The sequence below is a fragment of the Protopterus annectens genome, chromosome 5.part0, assembly GCF_019279795.1.
Source record: "Protopterus annectens isolate FY-2018-M chromosome 5.part0, PAN1.0, whole genome shotgun sequence".
NCBI lineage: Eukaryota > Metazoa > Chordata > Ceratodontiformes > Protopteridae > Protopterus > Protopterus annectens.
The window spans coordinates 414,961,517-414,970,937 of NC_056735.1; the positions used below are offsets into that span (position 1 = coordinate 414,961,517).

At 48.9% G+C, this 9,421-nt stretch overlaps 1 protein-coding gene across 1 annotated transcript in view; it reads right to left on the reverse strand.

Annotated features, from left to right (window-relative positions):
- KDM6A (lysine demethylase 6A) overlaps positions 1 to 9,421 on the reverse strand; it is a gene marked incomplete in the record, with an annotated part of 3,528,619 nt that overhangs the window by 2,957,052 nt on the left and 562,146 nt on the right.

Sequence of the window (9,421 nt, forward strand, 5' to 3'; positions counted from 1 at the left end):
CCTCATGTTCAACCGGGCCAATGGCAGCAGAGGGATTGCAGCCGCCATAGATCCTAGGGCCCCCAGAATCAATTCCACCGAAGGAGTTTGCAGTTGAAGAATGGCCTGCACGTGCAACATCAGGTTCCGAAGCCGATCTGGAGTCAAGAATGCAAGCATCTGACTGGAATCCAGTCTCGCCCCTATAAAATCCAGCATCTGTGTAGGGATGAGAGAGGATTTGGTCATGTTGATGGTTAATCCCAATAGTGGAGCCAGACCGAGAAAATAGTCCCTGCATGAACAAAGTAGATGCCTTGTTGTGGCTGTGAGGAGTCAGTCTTCCAGGTATGGAAAGACCTGAATTCCCTGGAGTCTCAGGTGGGCCGCTACTACCGCTAGGACCTTGGTGAACACCCTGGGGGCTGAGGTGAGACCGAAGGGGAGGACCCTGAACTGAAAGTGACTGGCTCCCAGCAGGAAGCGGAGGAACCTCCTGGAACGCCTGTCCACTAGAATGTGATAGTACGCATCCTTGAGGTCTATAGAGCACATCCAGTCATCCTCCCGCAATAAGGGGAGGACAGATTGCAACGTGACCATTCGGAACTTTTCTTTGGGTACCGCCAGGTTTAGGAGAGAGAGGTAGAGGATGGACCTCAAGTCCCCAGTCTTTTTTGGCACCAGAAAGAACCTGGAGTAAAACCCTGATCCGACTTTATCTGGGGGGACGGGCTGGATGGCTCTTTTTTGTAGAAGCTGCTGAATTTCTGCAGTGGCCGCCTTCCTTTGACTGGGTGGGACATCGGGAAGGCTTCTGATTATGGGGTTTACTATGAAGGGAATTTGGTAACCTCTGGATATAATATGAAGCACCCAGCGATCCGTTATGGACTCCCATTTAGCCAGGTGCTTCGAAAAACGCCCCCCGACTGCCTCCAGAGTAGAGCAGTCGGGAAACCCCTCAAGGGTTCTGCGTGGGCCTCTCAGAGAAAGGTTCTCTGGACCCAAAATTCCTAGGACCCCCCTCTGCCTCTGGGGTGGCATCCTCCCTGTCCTCCTCTGCCACAAGAGGACTGGTTGTCCTGAGCAGACTGAGATGGATGCGATTTTCGGAACATCTTCTTCTGACCCTTTTGGTTCTTGGAAAAGGACCTCTGGGGAGCACAGAAGCGGACTCAGACGGCAGACAAGGTCTTCCAGTCTTTCTCGCTCTGGACAAGAGTGTCACGAACGGTTTTGCCGAACAGTGCAGAACCATCAAAAGGGGCATTCGCAAATGACGCCTTAAAGGGTTCAGAGAAGTCACAGTGACGGAGCCAGGCCTGTCTCCTCATGACAAGCCCGACTCCGCCTGCTCTAGCAGCTCCCTCCGTAGCATGAGACAATAGCCGCATAGAGGTATTAGAGATAGAGCGGAGGATGGCCATTCGGGAAGAGTACAGATCCTAATCTCCCTCAGACATGGACCCGGAGGGGGGGGGGCAGCGTATTCCTTAATTAGATCCCGCTGCATCCGAATAACGTGTGCCATGTAGTTCAAGGCCCTCAGAGAAGGTCGCTGAACTGAAGGCCCGCTTCCCAAGACGGTCCATCGCACGAGACTCCTTGCTCGGAGGATGAACCATGGGGCTCTCCTGAGCCAACTCTTTCTTGGTGGCTGCAGCCACCAACATGGCATCCACAAGGGAACCTCTGCTCCAATGTGATCTCTCTGCAGGGGGCTCAAAATTTTGTCTGGACGCTTGGGGATCGGCTCTACAGTGTCCGGTTCCTTCCAAGCCCTAGAGGATATGAGATCCACCAGGGGGTCGGGTGGAGGGGACACCCAAGAGGTAGATGGTCCTGCCTCAAACGCCTCAAGGAATACGGACTAGTCAGAGGAAGCCTTGGGGGCAGACCACCCACCCCTGATTTTGAGCATTTCCATGATGTCTCCAAAGGAGACATCCTTGGGGGGTGATCTAGAGGAGCCTTCCCCTTCATCCAAGTCCGTATCTTCGGTGAGACACTCAGGGGAGTCCATGTGCCTCCTTTTGCCCTTTGCCTAGTGAGGAATCTCCGCGGGGGGGCTGTCCGAGGAGTCCTCACGGGCTGTAACCTGTTCCACTGGAACTCCTAAAGGCGCTGAGGCAGGCTGCCCCGAGGGCCGGATGAGGGGAGCCAGGACCAGATGAGAAAGAGTGCGGGAGGGAGCCGAAGCCAGGACCGGAGGCCTGGAAGCACTCGACAGTGCCCTCTTCACCGCAGCGAAAGCAGAGTGGGAGCCGCTCCGACGGATCCGAGATCAGACTCCCACTCTGATCCGAAGCGGGGATCAGACCCGGCGCCGAGAAATTCGGATCCGAAGGACTAGTGTGATCCAACCGAGATGGAGCCGAAAGCACACAGAATCCCTCTGATCCGAAGCTCGGCCCACGGCTCAGAGATCAGAAAAACTCGAGAGAACAGTCGGAACCGACGTGCCCAGCATGGTCAGCTCCGACCTACCCCCGTATCCAATGTGGTTCGGGTCGGAGAAGGAGCTATAGGAGCGAAAAAAGGGGTTGAGCCCCCCCCAGAGGGGGGAGGAGGCAACAGCCATCCCATCTGCATCTGGGCTTGGATGAATCTCCTCATCCGGTCCATGTCTGCATCAGACATGCTAAAAGTGGACCTCTGAGGCCACCGAGGCAGACCTGGAGTGTCGCCTCGATGACCTCGACTGGGACCGGATCACCTCCTCCTTGGGTCCCGGGGAGAAACAAGGGGATCGGATCAGAGGAGGAGGAGATCGAGAAGACTTGGACGGGAAAGTCCTCTTGGCGGGCGGGGCCGATGAGGAGTCCTCGGCCTGCCACTTAAGGTGCTTCTCCCGCCGCTTCTTTTTCCTGGCCTCCCTATCCTCCGGAGCCGAAAAGGGAGGTTGAGTCCCGGTCGGAGGAAGGGAGGCAAGAGTGACCGCTACCGAGGGGTAGCGGGCACCGAAGTACCGAAGGCCGAAGCAGAGTCTGGGGGTAGAAGGCCCACCAGAACTAGCTTCGACCTTCGATCCTAGAGTGCCCTGGGGTTGAACGCCGCGCAAATCGCGCAACCCGGAGAGGTGTTCAACCCCAAGGCACCTAACGCACCAAGTGTGGCCATCAGCCGGTGAAAGCTTGTGACCACACTCGGTGCATTTCGAAAAAATGGCTTTAGGGGCCTCCGACATTACTGTAGAAAAGCACACTCACTAGGCCCCTAACACTCAGTCACGCACACACGCTACGACCAGCGGGGGAGGGAGAAATATTTTTAAATTAAAAATATAAGATATAAAATAGTGTAAGGGTAAACCTACCACACACACACAGTCACTCAGAAGAAGAAATAAACTTTTTCTCTCACAAAAACGCTAAGAGCTCTGAACAGTACAGTTTTGTACCTACCATAAATGTAGATGTTAGAGGATCCACATTGCTGTAGTCATAACCTGTGGGTAGTCCGCTGTCCTCAGTTGGCCCGAATACCAGAGAGTTAGGCTGGCATCGGTCATGGGCGCTCGGAGCTGACGTCAGTATGTAGTAGTACTTAAGCGCATGACCGACGCCATATCCTCAGTCTTTCTTGCCCCAGATGTCAGAAGGCCTTAAAAAAGAAAGGCCAGAGCCAAAATAGTAAATACCCAACAACCACAAGTGAGAAAATAACAATTATCCCAAATGAATAACAGCAACCCCAACCTACAGAGGGGAAGAGGGAGGGAAAATAGGACTGCAGCAATGTGGATCCTCGAACATCTACATTTATGGTAGGTACAAAACTGTACTATGTTCTTCGTCTCACATTGCTGCAGTCATAACCTGTGGGTAGAATCCCAAAGCAAAGGAAAAGGGAGGCTGGCAAACTAAAAAGCATTAGGAGCTGCTAACATGCCCTGTAAGACTGCAGTGGCAAACCCAGCCCTAGACTTGGAATAAAGAGGGAGATGGTAATGCTTAGTAAAAGTGTGAACTGAACTCCAAGTAGCTGCCTCCAAAATATCCTTAGTAGCTACCCCCCCTCAAATAGGCAGTAGATGTGGCAGTAGCCCTAGTGGAATGAGGTCTGATCCCAGCGGGAACATTCTTCCCATGATGAGAACAACAAAAAGCAATACATTGACCAATCCACTTAGAAATAGTCTGCTTTGAAACAGCTTTCCCTTGTGAACCCAAAGCAAAGGAAACAAATAACTGTTGAGTTTGTCTGAACTCTTCAGTTCTGCTCAAATAATAACGCAGCTGCCTGTGGATATCCAAAGAATACAAGACTTTTTCCCCCCTATTTTGGGGATCAGCATAAAAAGTAGGCAAATGGATAGACAGGTTCAAGGCCACATTGGAAATCACTTTTGGCATAAAAGTAGGGTTAGTACGCAAAGAAACCATCCTTATGGAAAATCAGAAAGGGTTCAACAGCCATGAGAGCCTGCAATTCCGATACCCTCCTAGCAGAAGTAATGGCCAACAAAAAAGCAGTCTTCCAAAACAAAAACTTCAATTCAGATGTAGCTGCAGGTTCAAAAGGAGGTAAAGTAAATTTCTCCAACACAAAATTGAGATCCCAGGAAGGAGTAGGAGCTCTACGTGGGGGGTCTTATATTTTTTGCCCCTCTAAGAAATTGCTTAAACAAAGGGTGAGAAAATAAAGGAGGGTCACAATCATAGTGAGCAGAAATGGCTGCAGCATGAACCTTCACAGAGGAAAAAGACAAACCCTTGTCTAATAATTCAGTAAGGTACTGTAGTGTAAAAACTCAAATTAGGTACAGAGACATCAAAGCCCTTTGATGTGCTCCAAAGAAAAAATCTCCTCCATTTATCAGCATAAACTTTTCTAGTGCTGGGCCGCCTGGCTTCCAAAATGACATCTAAAACCTGTTGAGGAAGCTGAGACCCCACAGGCTCTAAAACAGAATATGCCAGGCTGTTAGATGCAGGGACTGCACCCTGACATTGAGCAAATGATTGCTTGACTGGGACAACAAGTGAGGAAGCTGTGGCAAAGGCCAAGGAGGCTCCCGAATTAAACTCCTCAGCAGAGGATACCAGTGCTGACGTGGCCAATCTGGTGCTATTAGAATCATGCAAGGCTTGTCCCGCCTGACTTTCAAGAGTACCTTGGGAAGGAGAGGCAGAGGAGGGAAAGCATAGACGTGAAGGTTGTTCCAACTGAAAGATAGAGCATCCGCTTTCCAAGCTTTTGGGAGAAACATCTTTGTGCAGAATTTTGGTAGTTGGAAATTTAGAGGAGAAGCGAACAGATCTATGTCTGGAGTTCCCCAAGCCACTGTCAACTGTTGGAATACCTGAGGATCCAATTTCCACTCGTGGGGATCCACAATTTGTCTGCTCAATACATCTGCTAGGGAGTTCTGTGCTCCTGGCAGAAACCGTGCTTGAAGAGTGATGTGCAAACTCAGAGCAGTCTCCCACAATATCATTGCTTGTCTGCAAAGAGGGTAAGAATGGGTTCCCCCCTGCTTGTTGATGTACCACATGACTGTTGTGTTGTCTGTTCGAATCAACACCTGTCCTGGTTGAAGTAGGCCCTTGAAAGCCATCAGGGCAAACTGGACTGCTAACATCTCCTTCATGTTGATATGCAAATGCTGTAGTCTGGGAGGCCACGTGTCTTGAATCCATTTCCCATCGAAGTGTGCTCCCCAAGCCAAGTCTGAGGCATCAGTCGTTATGATCTGACTCGCCTCTGGTCGGGTCACAGAGCGCCCCTTGTTTAGGTGACATTCCTGCACCCACCACAAGAATTCCTTCTGGATGCATGGTATTATCCGAATGACAGTGTCCAAATCGTGGCAGTGTTGAGTCCATACACTTTTGAGATACCATTGTAGCTTCCTCATATGCAGTTTGGCATTGGGAAGTACCAGAATGCAAGATGCCATGAACCCCAAGGCTTGAAGGACTGTCCTTGTAGTCAGCCTGGACAGTACTGATAATTGCTGGAAGTATAGGTGAAGAGTTCTTTGTTTGTCCGGGGTCAGAAAAGCCATCTGAGAAGCTGTATTCAGTCTCACACCCAGAAAGCACATGTCCTGAGAGGGTACTAGACTGGACTTTATTTCGTTCACAGAATACCCCAGGCACCTTAAGACTGCCATTACATACTGTAGATGCTGAAGTAACTTGTCTTTGTCTTGAGCTAGAATCAAGCAATCGTCCAGATAAGGATAAATTTGTATTCCCCTCTGTCTGAAGAAAGCTATTACAGGAGCCAGAACTTTTGTGAACACCCTGGGCGCAGTAGATAAACCAAAGGGCAATGCAGAGAACTGATAATGAGAAGTACCAGCCCGAAATCGCAGGAATCTCCTGCAGCTGGGCCTGATAGGAATGTGAAGATAGGCCTCTGAGATCCAGAGTTACCATCCAGTGATCTTTGCCTAGCATAGGCAGAAGTTGTTGTAATGTTAACATCTTGAACCTTGGAATGTCTAGGTAGGTATTGAGAATGGACAAATCCAGAATTGGCCTCCAAGTGTTTCCTTTCTTTGGCACTAGGAATAGACGGGAATAAAACCCTAGGCCTACTTTTGACGGAGGTACCGCCTGGATTGCTCCCATCTGTAAAAGCAAAGAAATTTGTTCCTGAGCCTACATCCTTTGCTGAGGAGGTACATCTGGCATGCCTTTGAAAGGAGGAAAAGTGTGAAAATAAAACTTGTAACCTTGATTTATTATTTCCAACACCCATTTGTCCTGGGTGACCAAATAACAGTTTTGTTTGAAAAGTGCCAACTTTCCTCCTAGAGGAGCTGCCAGAAAAGAAGGATCTGGCAGCTGAAGATACAGGTCATTGGGTTTGTTTACGAAAAGGCTGACCCCTGCCCTCACCAGAAGACTGTGCAGGAGAACTCCAAGTCCTAGGCCTGAAAGAACTCTGAGCGTGAGCCCTGCCCCTACCACATCTAGACCTGCCCTTAGACTGAAAATCCGAAGAAGGGTAGGACCATCCTCTAGCAGGCCAATTCCTGCTAAACTTAGGGGGCTGCACTTGCAAAAAATCCTTAACCGTCTGCATAGACTTAGCTTTATCTTCCATCTTTTTCAAAACTGACTCTACAGGGGAACCAAATAGAACTTCAGATTGAAGAGGAGCATCCAAAATCCGAGCTTTAACATGCTCTGACAAATTTTGATCCTTAAGCCAGGCATGTCTACGAATAACTGAACCAGTAGCAGCCACCCTGGAAGAAGCCTGAAGAGCATCGAAGCCACACTGCAAGGAATGTTTACCAACTTGATCTGAAGCATGAACCAACTCCTGCAATTCCTTATACTCTATACCCTCAGATAAAGCATCCACCTTAGACTTCAATTGACCCAACAAAAAATTCTGATACTTCAGCATATGAAACTGGCAATTTAAAGCCCTCATAGCTAACGTAGAAGAGGTGTACACTTTTTTCCCCCCACCTATCCAATGCTCTAAAATCTTTATCCAAAGGAACTGGATTCTTAACCACAGAAGCCCTGATACCCTTCGCCCTTGAATAATAGTTTCCGGGTCAGCTCTAGGACTCTTATACAAATATTTATGTGCCTCTGGAACTCTGTAATACCTGTCTGGCTTGACAGGGGCAGGGGGTAAAGAATCAGGATTAAGTGAAGCTTCAGAAAAAACATCCTGAACAACATCCAAGACAGGGGGAATAGCCAAAGGCCTATGTTGTGGCAAAAACAAAAATTCCCTAAGCCTTTTTCGAGAATCTGAAAAATCCTGACCTTCCCCCTTGAAATGTTCCCTCATGGAATGTAAAGTTTCAGAAAAGGAAAAATCCTCGGGAGGAGAAGCAGGAGGACAGGAATCCTCTGCATCTGAATAGGGAGCGAAATCCTGAATATCCTCAGCTGAGGACTCAGAGTAGTCTGAAGAATGCTCCATTCCCTCTAAATCTGTCTCCACCCTAGGCCTCTTCTCTGGAGGGGGCATAGAACCCCTGATCAAAGTAATCAAATCCTCTGCCATTTTCAACATATGTTTTTTAGGAACAGAACCTGAAGAACTAGGGCTATGGCCAGTAACAGAAAGACCAGGTTTAGCTTTAGCATGGCCTTTAGTCACTGAGGTAGACGGCCTAATAACCTTTTGTAAGGATGGAACTACAGATACCTGAGAAGCACCCTCGGCCTGGCCTAACTCCTGAGAGGCCAACTCCTGTAAAAGTAAAGGTTCCCCCTGGGATTCAGCCGAGACTTCGGCTGGATCCACAGATTCAACCGTAGGTTCCATAGAACCGGCGTCCGCAACAGACGACTCATCCGGTTTAGACCTTAAAGATTTATCTTTTCGCTTTTTAGCGGTAGCGGGCGGAGGATCCGACGGCATGTTGTAGTTACACCGCTTACCGAAAACAAGCCTGGCACAGTCTAATCTATATTTAATGGTGCGCTTATTAAATCTAGCGCAAAAGCGACAGCCGACTACGTCGTGTACAGGCCCCAAGCAAGGAATAAAGAGAGAATGATAGTCCCTATGAGGTATCTGTTTCCCACAAGAAATACAATTAACTTTTTCTGACATCCGGATTAACTGAGGCAAGAAAAGACAAAAAGTTTCCCCAACGGGGTACTTAGCCCAACTTGGTCTTCGGTCTGAAACTCGATAATTGAAAATTTCAGAACGCCAAACGGCACTTGCAAACGCTGCTTCTGCTTCGGACCACACGGCAAGAAAGACTGAGGATATGGCGTCGGTCATGCGCTTAAGTACTACTACGTACTGACGTCAGCTCAGAGCGCCCATGACCGACGCCAGCCTAACTCTTTGGTATTTGGGCCGACTGAGGACAGTGGACTACCCACAGGTTATGACTGCAGCAATGTGAGACGAAGAACATCTAGCTGTTGCTTGAAGAGCGGGAAACTAGATCTGGGGCCAGTTAGGGCAGGCAGGGGATTATGGGCAAGAGGGAGGAGCTAGGAGCTCGGATCTATACTATGACAGAAGTTGCCGGCTCGGATCCAAGATCGGATCCGTATCCCACAGGTTGCTGACAAATGAAGTTCCTACTTCAGATTTTTTTTATTATGTTTAAAGCTGTAACTGTAATTTTTAAATGCTATGTTTCGCTAACTGTATTATGTCTAACATTTTACTGTGGAGCTTTTCTCCATGGGCCTCCGCTGAAAATGGACCTGCGTCCAGTCGGACTCAACTGGTCAACAAATATAAATACAAAAATGCTGCAGCCGCAGGCTCAAAGGAGGGTAGGGTGACCTTTTCCAACACCAAGTTAAGGTCCCAAGCTGGGGTAAGAGCTCTTCTGCGTGACCTTGAGTTGTTAGCCCCTCTTAAGAATGGTTTCATGAGTGGGTGTCATTAGAGAGGTGGCTCTGTGCTGTAATGAGCAGACATGACAAAGGCATAAATTTTAATAAAAGGATAAACCCCTGTGGAGTAAGTTTGCTAGGTAATCCAC